Source organism: Odocoileus virginianus, chromosome X, assembly GCF_023699985.2.
Source record: "Odocoileus virginianus isolate 20LAN1187 ecotype Illinois chromosome X, Ovbor_1.2, whole genome shotgun sequence".
Classification (NCBI taxonomy): Eukaryota; Metazoa; Chordata; class Mammalia; order Artiodactyla; family Cervidae; genus Odocoileus; species Odocoileus virginianus.
The window spans coordinates 34887133-34902621 of NC_069708.1; the positions used below are offsets into that span (position 1 = coordinate 34887133).

Sequence of the window (15489 nt, forward strand, 5' to 3'; positions counted from 1 at the left end):
AAAATATCTCTCTTGGCTTTGGGGTGTAAGGTGAACTCTTCCTCTTATCCTATTCAGTTGCTTCAATTGAGATGTTTTTCCTCTGAAGATGTTCTGGAACTTTTCTACTGGACTCCTAGATATCCACAAAGTTTCCTTGGTCCATTGGTGACTGTCCAAGTTAGTGTTTCCAAGGGGTCCTGGTATGTGCCCGAGAGGACTTAGAGATGGTTCATGAGTCATTTCAGGATCCACAGCCAAGACTGAGGTCTATTTACCTGACACATGGGTGTGTGTGTGCCTTTTCAGGGGTTTCCTGGCATATGGGCTGGTTACAGAATGAAAATAAAATTGGACTGTAGTCAAGTCCTCAGGGATAGGAAGCTCTTTCTGGGATTTTTCTTGGCACCAAGGTTGTTGATTCAGTCACATGTATAGCTCTGCTTTCTGAAAATGACTCTCTTTTTAAAAATTTATTAATTTTTCATTGGGGGGTAATTGTTTTACAATGTTGTGTTGGTTTCTGCCATATATCAACATGAAATACCCATAGGTATGCGTATGTTTCTTACTTCTTGAACCTCCCTCTCACTTCCCATCACATCCAACACTTTCTAGGTTGTCACAGAGCACTGGAATTGAGCTAAGTGCTTCATACAGTAAATTTCCAGTAGCTATTTAATTTTACATATGGTAATGTAAATGTTTCAGTGCTACTCTTTCAATTCTACTCATCACAGACTTTCTTTCCCCAACTATGTTCACAGGTCTGTTCTATAAGCTTGTGTCTCCTTTGCTGCTCTGTAGATAAGTTCATCAACACCATTTTTCTAGATTCTATATATTAGCATTAACATGCAACATTTGTCTTTCTCTTTCTGACTTTCTTTACTCTGTATCATAGGATCTAGTTTCATCCACCTCATTATAAATAAGTCAAATGTGTTCCTTTTTATGGCTGAATAATATTACCTTGTGTATATGTACCACAGTTTCTTCATTCATCTGTTGATGTACATCTAAGTTGCTTCCATATCCTAGCTATTATAAATAGTGATGAAATGAACATTGAGGTCCATATGTTTTTTCAGTTATGATTTCCTCAGGGTACATGCCCACTAGTGCGACTGCTGGATCATACAGTAGTTTTATTTCTAGTTTTTAAAAGAATGTCCATGCTGTCTTTCATAGTGGCTGTAACAGTTTATATTCCCACAAACAGTGCAAGAGGGTTCCATTTTCTCTACACCGTTTCTAGAATTTAGTGTTTGTAGATTTTTTGATGATGGACCTGGTGATTGGTGTGAGGTGATACCTGATGGTAATTTTGATATGCTTTCCTTAATAATGAGTGATGTTGAGCATCTTTTGATGTGTTTATTATTCATCTGTATATCTTCTTGGAGAAATATCTGTTTAGGTCTTCTACTCACTTTTTGACAGGGTTATTTGTTTTTCTGGCATTGAGATGCATGAGCTGCTTGTATATTTTGGAGATTAATCCTTTTTCAGTTGTTTCATTTGCTATCATTTTCACCCATTCTGAGGGCTGACTTTTCACTTTGTTTATAATTTCTTTCAGTGTGCAAAAGCTTTTAAGTTTAATTAGATCCTATTTGTCTATTTTTGTTTTTATTTCCATTAATCTAGGAGATCGGCCATAGAGGATCTTGCTGTGATTTATGTCAAAGTGTATTTTGCTTATGTTTTCCTCTAAGAGTTTCATAGTTTCTGGTCTTACATTCAGGTCTTTAATCCATTTTTATTTCATTGTTGAGTATGGTGTTAAAAGGTGTTCTAATTTCATTCTTTTACACATAACTGTCCAGTTTTCCCAGAACCATTTATTGAAGAGACTATCTTTTCTCCATTGTATATTATTGCCTCCTTTGTCAAAAATAAGCTACCCTTAGGTGAACGAGTTTATCTTTGGACTTTCTATCTTGTTCCATTGATCTACATTTGTTTTTGTGCAAGTACCATACTGTATAGATGACTGTAGCTTTGTAGTATAGTCTGAAGTTAGGCAGGCTGACTATTCCAGCTCCATTCTTCTTTCTCAAGATTGCTTTGGCTACTCAGGGTCTTTTGTGTTTCCATACAAATTGTGACTTTTTTTGTTGTTCTAGTTCTGTAAAAAATACCATGGAAATATAAGATCACTTTTCCTGTCTCCTGAGAAAGCTGTATTCAGGTAAAGAAGCAAGTTAGAAATGAGCATGGAACAACTGACTAGATTAACATTGGGAAAGGAGTATGACAAGGCTGCATATTGTCACCCTGATTATTTAACTTCTATGCAGAGTGTGTGCATGCTCAGTCACTTCAGTGATGTCTGACTCTTTGTGACCTCATGGACTGTACTGTGCCAGACTCCTGTGTCCATGGGATTCTCCAGGCAAGAATACTGGAGTGGGTTGTCATTCCCTACTCCAGGGGATCTTCCTGACCCATGGATTGAAACTGGGTCTCTTATTTCTCCCGCATTACCAGGTGGGTTCTTTACCACTGAGCCACCAGGGAAGCCACCTCTATCATGCAAAGTGCTGGGTTGTATGAATCACAGGCTGGAATCAAGATTTCTGGGAGAAATAATAACAACCTCAGATATGCAGATGATACCTTTCTAACGACAGAAAACAAAGAGGAACTAAAAAGCCTCTTAATGAAGGTGAAGGGGGAGAATAAAAAAGCTGGCTTAAAACTTATCATTCAAAAAACTTAAATCATGGAATCCTGTCCCATCACTTCATGGAAAATACAAGGGGTAAATAATGGAAACTGACAGATTTTATTTTCTTGGGCTCCAAAATCCCTGTGAATGGTGACTGCAGCCATAAAATCAAAGGGCACTTGCTCCTTAGAAAGAAGACTATAACAAACCTGTATAATGTATTAAGGTACAAGGGCATCAGTTTGCTAACAAAATTCCATACAGTCAAAGCTTTGATTTTTCCAGCAGTTGTGTCTGTATGTGAGAGTTGAACCATAAAGAAGGCTGATGGCTGAAGAAATGATGCTTTCAAACTGTGGTGCTGGAGAAAACTCCTGAGAGTCGCTTGGACAGCAAGGAGATAAAACCAGTCAATCCTAAAGGAAATCAACCCTGAATATTCACTGGAGGGACTGATGCTGAAGCTGAAGCTCCAATATTTTGGCCACCTGTTGCAGAGAGCCAACTCATTGGAAAAGGCCCTGATGCTGGGAAAGATTGAAAGCAGGAGGAGAAAGGGATGACAGAGAATGAGATGTTTGGATGGCATCACCTATTCAATGGACATGAGTTTGAGCAAACTCTAGGATATTGTGAAGGACAGGGAAGTCTGGCGTTCTGCAGTTCATGGGCTCGGAAAGAGTCAGACACAACAGAGCAACTGAACAACAACAACAAATAATTTCATTAGATGTACCAGCTTCTTCTTTGGGATATTGACTACCAAACAGTAGTTCTGGAGCCAAGAGTTTAGAATCCCCAGTCTCAGTATCTCACTTGTTATAAAGCAAGACGTAAGTTTGAGCCATGCATACTTCATCCTTAATATACATATATAGCTTGGAATCATTGCAGTGTATCCAGTATCCTCCTTCAGAATTATAACAGTACGTGGTGTAGTGTTCTGAGCCAAATTCTTTCCTATGGTTTATTAAGCCATAGATAAAACATTCTAGTCTGAGGGATTTCAAATATTCCCTGCAAAACTAGGGTCCCAGGTTTCAGATTTCTTCAAAGCCAATATAAATACTAATCTTCTGTCAATTTTTATGTCCTGACCACCTGAATCATTTGAGATGTATTCTGAGTACCTGAGGTAAGTTGCAAATCATGAACTGTTTGGCAGCTTCTATGAGCATAACTGGTTTTGAGGAAAACTTTCTATACTTCGAATTACCTTGGTTATATGAAGGTTTTTCCTTTGAATCTTCAGTTTCTGTGAACTTGTCCAACATTTCAGTGATAAGACATGGCTGGGAAGTATTATCTTTTCCACTGCATTGGTATCTTTCTTGAAATTCCAGTAACAAGTTCCAGAAAGGTTCTATGTTATACAATTTGTTGTCATATGCAAGATATTTAATGTGACTAAGAAGCTGTACATATAAAAACAATGTTACAACATTCAGAAACTGTTTGATAAGTTTACTTTGAGAAGTTGAGATAAATGGTGGTAACCTGCTATCAGTTATCTCTAGTTCATGTTGTATTTTATTCAAAAGCTCACAAATAAATTCCTGAGCATCTTATTGGGCATAACCATGAAAATCAGGAAATAATCTCCATACTGAGCATTTTATAGCAAAATGATGTGACCAAGGTTCAGTTTCCAGACCACATGACTTGGGAACAAAGTATGCAATTCATGATATAGAGAAAGGTATTATCAACTTGACTGTCTTGGTTGAAGTCCCATCTTTCTATTCTTTGATGCTCCACTATGTAGTCCTGATGATAAAGTTGGATATCTGGACTGAATAGAGCCTTTTCTTTTTTCTCGATATACATTCATTTGATATACTATGTCTGTGATTGGAAGATGCTTATAAGATGATCTTGTTCCATCACTAGATGTCATAGCCAGCCATTGGTTCAGATCAAGTTTTGAAAAATATTGGAAAAATAAGTAAATGACTCAACACTTGAACAGTATTCATATAGCCAAGTATTGCTAAAATTCCTCAATCTGGTTACACTAAGAATTATATTGGCCTTCAAAGTGACAAAGGAGTCACTGACTTTTTAAATCTTACATCTTCAGAGGTATATATTGCTTTATCATTTGCTGATGCTGCTGAGGTTTATAGTGATACTTAAACAGGAACTATTTCTATTATTGTGGACCAAGATAGACTTTGCAAATGTAAACTCTTTCTTGGAGTTAAATTTTCTAATTCTGGTTTAACTTAATACTCTAATTCTTGCCATATTTTCTTCACTTCTCTTTTTGTTATTTTTTCTGAAATTGTTCTTTTTTCATCCAATGCTTAACTGTTCAAAACAAGTTTGAAAGATTTTATCTATTTGTATCCTTCTCTTGCCATGTACCACTTGACCACATCCAATCCACCTTGATTTATTGCCCTAACATTCCAGGTTTTTATGCAATACAAAGGAATCAGTGAATTAAAATGGGTGGGAATGGTGAATTTAATTCAGATGACCATTATATCTACCACTGTGGGCAAGAATCCCTTAGAAGAAATGGAATCACTCTCATAGTCAAAAAACAAATCTGAAATGCAAAACTTGGGTGCAATAAAAAACAAAACAAAACAAAACAAAAACACAGTTTACTTCCAAAGCAAACCATTCAATGTCACAGTAATCCATGTCTATGTCCAAAGCACTGTTAATGAAGAAGCTGAAGTTGATTGGTTTTATGAAGGCCTACAAGATTTTATAGGGAGTGCTAAGTTGCTCCAGTCGTGTCTGACTCTAGGTAACTCTATAGGCTGTAGCCTGTCAGAATGTTCTGTCCAGGGAATTCCTCAGGCAAGAATACTGGAGTAGGCTGCCATTCCCTTCTCCAGGGAATCTTCCCAACCTAGGGATCAAACACAAGTCTCTTGCATTACAGGCAGTTTGTTTGTTTGTTTGTTTTAACCATCCGAACCACCTGGGAAGCCCAAGAACACTGGAGTGGTTAGCCTATCTCTTCTCCAAGGGATCTTTCTGACCCAGAATTGAACAGGGTTCTCCTGCATTTCAGGCAGATTCTTTATTAGCTGAGCTGCCATGGAAGCCCTTCTTTTCATCATAGACGATTGGAATGCAAAAGCAAAAAGTCAAGAGATACCTGGAGTAACAGGCAAGTTTGGCTTTGGGGTACAATAGGAAGCAGGGCAAAGGCTAATAGAGTTTTGTTAAGACAACATGCTAGTCATAGCAAACACCATTCTCCAATAACAGAAGATATGACTCTAAACATGGACATCACTTGATGGATAACACCAAAATAAGATTGATTTCATGTTTGCAGCCAAAGAAGGAGAAGCTCTATACAGTCAGCAGAAAGAATAAAGATAAGACCTGGAGCTGACTGTTACTAAGATCATGAGCTCCCTATTGCAAAACACAGGCTTAAATTGAAGTAGGGAAAACTACTAGGCCATTCAGGTATGACCTAAATCAAATCCCTTATAATTATACAGTGGAGATGAATTGATACAAGGGATTAGATCTGGTAGACAGAGTGCCTGAAGAACTGTGGACAGAGATTCATAACATTATACAGGAGGCAGTGACCAAAATCATACCAAAGTAAAAGAAAAAAAAAGAAGTCAAACTAGTTGTTGAGCTATTTACAAATAGCTGAATAAACAAAAGATAAGTGAAAGGCAAGGGAGAAAAGGAAAGATATACTTAACTGAATGAAGAGTTCCAGAGAGGCAGGGGAGATTACAAAAAAGGCCTTCTTAACTGAACAATGCACAGAAATTGAGGAAAACAACAGAAAGAGAAATACTAGAGATTTCTTCAAGAAAATTGGATATAACAAGGGAATATTTCACGCAAGGATGAACATGATAAAAGACAGAAATGATAAGGATCAGATTAAGAGGAGATGGCAAGAATATACAGAACTATAAAAAATTCTAAATGATGGAGATAACCATGATAGCTTTGTCACTCACCCATAACGAGACATCCTAGAGTGTGAAGTCAAGTGGTCCTTAGGAAGCATTACAATGAACAAAGCTAATGGATATGATGGAATTCCAGCTGAGCTATTTCAAATCCTAAAGGATGATGCTGATAAAGTGCTGCTCTCAATATGTCAGCAAATTTTGAAAACTTGGCAGTGGTCACAGGACTGGGAAAAGTCAGTGTTCATTCCAGTCCCAAAGAAGGGCAAATGATTTTCAAACTACATAACATCTGTGGACATTTAACATGCTAGTAAGATTTTTATCAAATCCTTCAAGCTAGGTTTCAGCAGTATGTGTGTGACTTGAGAATTTCCAGATGTACAAATTGGATTTCAAAGAAGCAGAAGAATCAGAAATCAAATTGCCAATATTCCTTGGATCATGGCAAAGGCAAAGGAATTCCAGAAAAAACATCTACTTCTACTTCATTGACTATGCTAAAGACTTTGACTGTGTGGATCAAAACACTTGTTGAAAATTCTTGAAGATTATTGAATACTAGACAACTTTACTTGTCTCCTAAGAAATATGTATTAGGTCAAGAAGGAACAATTATAACTGGACATGGAACAGCTGAATTGTTCAAAATTGGGAAAGGGAGTAGGACAGGACTATATATTGCCACCCTGCTTATTTAACTTATATGCAGAGTACATCATGTGAAATGCCAGGCTGGATGAACCACAAGGTGGAATCAAGCCTGCCAGAAGAAATATCAACAACCTCAGATATGCAGATGATGCTACTCTAATGGCAGAAAGTGAAGAGGAAATGAACAGTCTCTTGATGAGGATGAAAGAGGAGAGTGAAAAAGTTGGCTTAAAACTAAACACTCAAAACATTAAGATCATGGCATCCAGCCCCATCACTTCATGGCAAATAGAAGGGATAAAAGTGGAAGCAATGATATATTTCCTTGGGCTCCAAAATCACAGATGGTGACTGTAGCCATGGAATTAAAGCATTCTTGTTCCTTGGAAGAAAATCTATGACTATCCAAGACAACATATTAAAAAGGATCATCATCATTTTGCTGACAAAAGTCCATAGAGTCAAAGCTATGGATTTTCCAGTAGTTATGTACGGATGTGAGAGCTGGACCATAAAGAAGGCTGAGTGCCAAAGAATTGATGCTTTCAGGTTGTGGTGCTGGAGAAAAGTCTTGAGAGTCCCTTGAACTGCAAGGAGATCAAACCACTCAGTCTTAAAGGAAATCAACCCTGAGTATTCATTGGAAGGACTGATGCTGAAACTCCAATATTTTGTCCACCTGATTTGAAGAGCCAACTCATTGAAAAAGACCCTAATGCTTGGAAAGATTGAAGGTCAAAGGGGAAGAGGGTGATAAAAGATGAGATGGTTAGATATGATGAATGACTCAATGGACATAAATCTGAGCAAACCCTTAGAGATAGTGAAGGACAGGGCAGTCTGTCATCCTGCAGTCTATAGGGTTACAAAGAATCAGACATAACTTATTGACTGAACAACAACACAGAAGTTAACTGTTAAGAATTTGACTTTAAAGCAAACATAGTCTTTGATTTCTAAAACTGGAGAGAAGTCAGTTCAGTTCAGTTCAGTTGCTCAGTTGTGTCCAACTCTTTGTGACCCCATGAATCACAGCATGCCAGGTCTCCCTGTCCATCACCAACTCCCAGAGTTTACTCAAACTCATGCCCATTGAGTCTGTGATGCCATCCAACCATCTCATTCTCGGTCTTCCCCTTCTCCTCCTGCCCTCAATCCCTTCCAGCATCAGGGTCTTTTCCAAAGAGTCAACTCTTTTCATGAGGTGGCCAAAGTACTGGAGATTCAGCTTCAGCATCAGTCCTTCCAATGAACACTCAGGACTTATCTCCTTTAGGATGGACTGGTTGGATCTCATTGCAGTCCAAGGGACTATCAAGAGTCTTCTCCAACACCATAGTTCAAAAACATCAATTTTTCGGCGCTCAGCTTTCTTCATAGTCCAACGCTCACATCCATATATGACCACTGGAAAAACCATAGCCTTGACCAGATGGACGGAGAGAAGTCAGATCTATATACTTCTTCATATACTGCCTGTATACACTTCTCATTTCCTTATTTTTGTTATCAAGTATTTGCCAACAATACAATTTATTTTTGTAAAAGCTAATGGGCATTCCTGCCAACAGTGTAAGAAGGTGCCCTTTTCTCCACACCCTATCCAGCATTTATTGTTTGTAGAGTTTTTGATGATGGACATTCTGGCCAGTGTGAGATGACACCTCATTGTAGTTTTGATTTGCATTTCTCTAATAATGAATGATGTTGAGCATTTTTTCCATGTGTTTATTAGCCATCTGTATGTCTTTTTTGGAAAAAAGGCTGTTTAGGTATTTTGCCCCCTTTTTGATTGGGTTGTTCTTTTTTCTAGTCTTGAGGTGCAAGGGCTGCTTGTATATTTTGGAGAATAATAATTCTTTGTCAGTTGTTTCATTGCTATTTTTTCTCCCATTCTGAGGGTTGACTTTCCACCTTACTTATGATTTTCTTCATTGTCCAAAAGCTTTTAAGTTTAATTAGGTCCCATTTGTTCATTTTTGTTTTTATTTCCATTACTCTATGAGGTAGGTCATAGAGGATCTTGCTGTTATTTATGTTATAGAGTGTTCTGCCTATATTTTCCTCTAGGAGTTGTATAGCTTCAGGTCTGAAGTTTAGGTCTTTAACCCATTTTGAGTTTATTTTTGTGTATGATGTTCTGAAGTATTCTAACTTTATTATTTTGCACGTAGTTGTTGTAGTTCAGTTGCTCAATCGTGTCTCACTCTTTGTTACTAAGCAAATTAGCTTTACACATGGTCACTTAAATATTTAAGACACTCGAGACTGAAGATGGTTAGTCTTCATTCAAAGAAAGTGTTCATAGAAGTCTTTTCCTTTTAGTGCTGATAGTGATTATTGTCTCAAAACCTGTGAAGGCTCATCCCAATTTGCTTTCTTGTTAACCTGAAGCTATTACAGCATTGCTAATTGGCTATAACACTATACAAAACATTTATGGTGTTAAAAATATATATAAAAATTCTTTTTAAATACTTGGATTTTCTTTTCTTTGTGTGACTTTCCCAGCTACTTTCACTCAGTTAAATAATAATACTTTCAGCCACCCAGTCTGAAGAATTTGAACATGGGTTGCATTTTTTTTTTTTTTTTACAACATATGTGGGATCAGGCTGAATAGAAAGCCATACAGAGCTCTTAAGAGTGTGTCTTCTTGAGACAACCTCTCCAGGTCCCTTCTCCTGCCATTTCTATCCTTGCCTCTTGTTCATATTCCTCAAATTTCTTGGTTCTCTGAGCTTTTATAACATTCTTTGAACCATATATCACATTTTGCTTGTGTGTTAGAGAAATAACCCTAGCTGAGATTCATTTCCCTAATATTAAGAACAACTAGATCTTAATGTAAGATTCTATTCTCCATAAAATATCACAGAGGTCTTAGCCAATAGTATATTCAAAGATCTATGTTTATAAGGCTTTTAGAAGAAAACATAGGCAGTACACTCTGATATAAAGCACGACAGGATTCTCTTTGGCCCATTTCCTAGAGTAATAAAAAAAATAAACAAATGGGACCTAATGAAACTTAAAAGCTTTTGCATAGCAAAATATAATCATGTTATTGCAATGTTATTTTTTAATACATTTTTTCTTTTTACCATGTTGTGAAGCATGTGGAATCTTAGCTCCCTGACCAAGGATTGAACCTGCACCCCCTGTGTTGGAGGTATAGAGTATTAACCACTGGACTTTCAGGGAAGTTCCTGCAATGTGGCATCTGAAGTGACTCTCCGGTAAAGAAGAAAAATTATTGCTCCTCTTAAAGCTGCAGTATCACATAAATAGCTTACAGTCCAAACCAAATATCACTGGATTGTTCTATGTGAAAATTATTGAAATGCTAAAGTCTTGGTTTTCAGGAAACTTGGAGATGGCTGAAGTTTTCTCTTATAACATCATTTGTTTTCTATTTCATTTTTCTTTTCAGAGAGGCTTCCATTTTTGCAGTTGCTGACTATTCAATGTTATCCATGCAACATTAGTGAAAACCTGCTGCTTGCTAAATCTCCGATATACTTATCCACCCATGGATTATGGGTGAATGTTGAAACACTACCACTTCCGTGAGTGTTTGTACTATAAAGAGACCAAATGAATACATTTCTATTGTAGATTCAGGCTATATTAGTTTTTGGCTGTAAGGATATTTTCTAAGGGGTTGCCTTCTTTGAATCTGTGGTATTATACTACTCAGGCTGCTAAAAACTCCATTTACATATATGGCCAGTTAGAAATCTTAAGAACTGTTACTCCACAGCGGGAAATAGTGCTAAATGTATATGAACTTTTCAGAAATTTCATACTGCAAACTAGACTGTTAGAACTGGAAGTGATCTTAGAAACTATCTAGTATAAGTTGCAATAAGAACCAACACCTCATTCCCAAACCAGTGCTCTTTTTATTACACTAATTTAATAGCAAAGCTTCCCTCCCCATCCCATCCCTCTGGGTCTTCCCAGTGCAAAAGCAAATACCACTACAATATTGTAAAGCAATTAGCCTCCAACTAATAAAAATAAATGAAAAAAAAAATAAAAACAGCAAAGCTAGGTAAAGGCTAACAGTTTTGCCAAGAGAACACACTGGTCATAGCAAACACCTTTCAACAACACAAATGACCCTTCATATGGACATTACTAAATGATCAATGTCAAAATCAGATTGATTATATTCTTTGCAGCTGAAGTGGAGAAGCTCTATACAATCAGCAAAAACAAGACCAGGAGCTGAGTGTGGCTCAGATCGTGAACTCCTTATTCCAAAATCAGACTTAAATTGAAGTAGGGGAAACCACTAGGCCATTCAAGTATGACCTAAATCAAATCCCTTATGATTACACAGTGGAAGTGACAAATAGATAAAAGGGATTAGATCTGATTAGACAGAGTGCCTGAAGAACTATGGACAGAGGTTCATAAGATTGTATAGGATGAAGTGATACATGCCTTAGTATACTGTATTGGTATTTATCCTTCTGGTTTACTTCACTCTGTGTAATGGTTTCATTCATCTCATTAGAACTGATTCAAATGTATTCTTTTTAATGGAAGAAATAAAAGGAATCCAAGTAGGAAAAGAAGAAGTAAAACTCTCACTGTTTGTAGATGAGATGATCCTCTACAGAGAAAACACTAAAGACTCTACCAGAAAATTACTAGAGCTAATCAATGAATATAGTGAAGTTGCAGGATATAAAATTAACACACAGAAACCCCTTGCATTTCTATACACTAACAAGGAGGAAACAGAAAGGGAAATTAAGGAAACAATACCATTCACCACTGCAACAAAAATAATAAAATACTTAGGAGTATATCTACCTAAAGAAACAAAAGAGAAAACTATAGAACACTGATGAAAGAAATCAAAGAGGACACAAATAGATGGAGAAATATACCATGTTCATGGATTGGAAGAATCAATATTGTGAAAATGACTATACTACCTAAAGCAGTATACAGATTCAATGCAATCCCTATCAAGCTACCAATGGTATTTTTCACAGAAGTAAAACAAATACTTTAACATTTTGTATGGAAATACAAGAAACCTCGAATAGCCAAAGCAAACTTGAGAAAGAATAATGGAACTGGAGGAATCAACCTGCCTGGCTTCAGGCTCTACTACAAAGCCACAGTCATCAAGACAGTATGGTACTGGCACAAAGACAGAAATATAGATCAATGGAACAAAATAGAAAAACCAGAGATAAATCCACGTACCTATGGACACCTTATCTTCAACAAAGGAGGCAAGAATATTCAATTTACTTTTTAGTATCTTCTCATTATTAATGAATATAATTCCTTTAAAGATTTCTCCTTTATAGTTGTCATCTTAAGCTTTCTCAGTAGACACCAATGGAAGCACACTGAAAAAGGTATGAATTCTCTAGATATTTTGGTGACTGAATCATCAGGCAATGGTATGAATATGCAGACATCTGGGAGTTCTTTTATCTTGCTATGCCCTCAATATATATGGTCTCTTGATGACCTTGAAGCCACATCCTGGCCTGATAATCACGTTCCTATGGCTTTCTTGAAAGAACACTTGAAGCTCCAGATATTCTAATTCCACCAAGTCTCAATTCCCTTTCATCAACTTTGATTTTTGAGATATTTTTTTCCAATGACCCTCTTTTCTTTCTTTTTTTTTTTTCATTTCATTATAGTATAATTGATTTACAGTTTTATTAGTTTCAGGTCTATAGCAAAGTGAATCAGTTATACATATACTTATACATATATCCACTCTTTTTTTTTTTTTTTTTTAAGATTCTTTTCCCATATAAGGCATTGTGTGTGTGCCTGTTCAGTCACCTTCATTGTATCTGACTCTTTGTGACCCTATGGACTATAGCCCACCAGTCTCCTCTGTCCATGGGATTCTCCAGGCAAGAATACTGGAGTGTGTTGCCATGTGCTCCTTCAGGATATTTTCCAGATCAAACCAGTGTCTCCTGTGTTTTCTGCATTGCAAATGGATACTTTAACCTTTGAACTGCCTGGGACATTCATATAAGCCATTACAGAAAATTAATTACCATTCCTTATGTTGTATAATAGGTTCTTATTAGTTATCTATTTTATACATAGTAGTATGTATATGTAAACCACAGTCTCCCAATTTATCCCTCCCCTCCTTATCCCCTGGTAACTATAAGTTTGTTTTCTACATCTATGATTCTACTTCTATCTTTTAAAGTAATTTCATGTACCCTTTTTAAAAAATTGGACATGTGAGTGATATCATGATAGTTGTCTTCCTATGTCTAGCTTGCTTCACTCAGTATGAAAATTTCTAGGTTCATCCATTAAAAAAATTGATATATAATTGCTTTACAATGTGTTAGCTTCTGCTGTACAATGAAGTGAATCAGCTATATATATATACATATATCCTCTCCCTCTTGGACCTTCTTCAAAGCTCCACCCATCCTACCCTTCTATGTTATCATAGAGCCCTGAGTTGAGCTTCCCATGCTATGAAGCATCTTACCATTAGCTATTTTACACATGGTGGGGCTTCCCTGATGGATCAGACAGTAAAGAATCTTGCTGCAATGCAACAGACCTGGGTTTGATCCCTGGGTTGGGAAGATCTCTTGGAAAAGGGAATGCTACTCACTCCGGTATTCTTGCCTGGAGAATTCCATGGACAGAGGGGCCTCATGGGCTACAGTCCATGGGGTCACAAAGAGTCAGACACAACTGAGCCCTCTAACACTTTCATTTTCAGTTCTACTTTCAGTGCATATATGTCAGTCCTGATCTCCCAGTTTGTTACACCCTCCCTTTCTCTCCTGTGTCCACTTGTCCATTCTCTATATCTGTGTTTCTATTCCTGCCATGCAAATAGGGTCTAGATTCCTCTTATATGTGTTGTGTATTACATTTGTTTTTCTCTTTCTGAATTTATTCACTGTGTATGACAGACTCGATGTCCATCCATATCTCTACAAATTACACAGTTTTGTTCCTTTTTATGACTGGGTAATATTTCATTGTATATATGCACCACATATTCTTTATCCATTCATCTGTTGGTGGACATTTAGATTGTTATGTGTCCTGGTTATTGTAAATAGTGCTGTAATGCACACTGGAATACATGTGTCGTTTTGAATTATGGTCTTCTCAAGGTATATGCCCAAGAGCAGGATTGTTGAGTCATTTTATTGGTGGTGTTATTCAGTTTATTAATCATGTATGTCTTTTTATGACCCCAAGGACTATAGCACACCATGCTTTTCTGTTCTCCATCTCCTGGAGTTTGCTCAAATTCATGTCCATTGAATCAGTGATGCCAACTAATCATCTCATCCTTTCAACTAATCATCTCATTGATTGGTCATATGGTAGTTCTCTTTGTAGTTTTCTAAGGAACCTCCAGTCTCCATAGAGAATATATCTATTTATGTTCCCAGTAACCATGCAAGAGGGTTCCCTTTTTAGTATACCTCCTCCAACATTTATTGTTTGTAGATTTTTTGGTGATGTCATTCTGCCTGGTGTGAGGTGATGCTTCATTGTAGTTTTGATATGCATTTCTTTAAAAATCAGTAATTCTGAGCATCTTTTCACATGCCTGTTGGTAATTTGTATGCCTTCTTTGGAGAAATGTATATTTAGGCCTTCCATCCATTTTTTAATTTTATTCCCCTGATATTGAGCTGCATGAGCTGTTTGTCTTATAAGAAACTGCAAAACTGTCTTTCAAAGTGACTATACCATATTTCATTCCAACCAGCAATGAATTAGGGTTCCTGTTACTCTTTATTGTTGTCACTATTTCTTTTGGTCAGCATTTTGTGTATTCTTCATTCTAATAAATTTGTTATCTCTTTATTGAAGCATACCTGATTTGCAATATTTTGCTAGTTTCTGGCCTATAGCAAAGATATTCAGTTATATGTATATACACATATTCATTTTCATATTATTTTCCATTATAGGTTATTAAGAGTTATTGAATATGGTTTCCTGTACTATACAATAGAACCTGTTGTTAATATATTTTATATATCAGTCAGTTCAGTTCAGTCGCTCAGTCTTTGCGACCCCATGGACTGCAGCACGCCAGGCTGCCCAGTCAATCAGCAGCTCCCAGAGTTTATTGAGTCAGTGTCCACTGAGACAGTGATGCCATCCAACCATCTCATCCTCTGTCGTCCCCTACTCCTCCCAACTTCTTCTTTCCCAGCATCAGAGTCTTTTCAAATGAGTCAGTTCTTTGTATCAAGTGGCCAAAATACTGGAGTTTCA

At 36.9% G+C, this 15489-nt stretch overlaps 1 pseudogene; it reads right to left on the minus strand.

Annotated features, from left to right (window-relative positions):
• The window catches only part of LOC110141961 (ubiquitin carboxyl-terminal hydrolase 44-like), a 117780-nt pseudogene that overhangs the window by 73050 nt on the left and 29241 nt on the right, over positions 1-15489 (minus strand).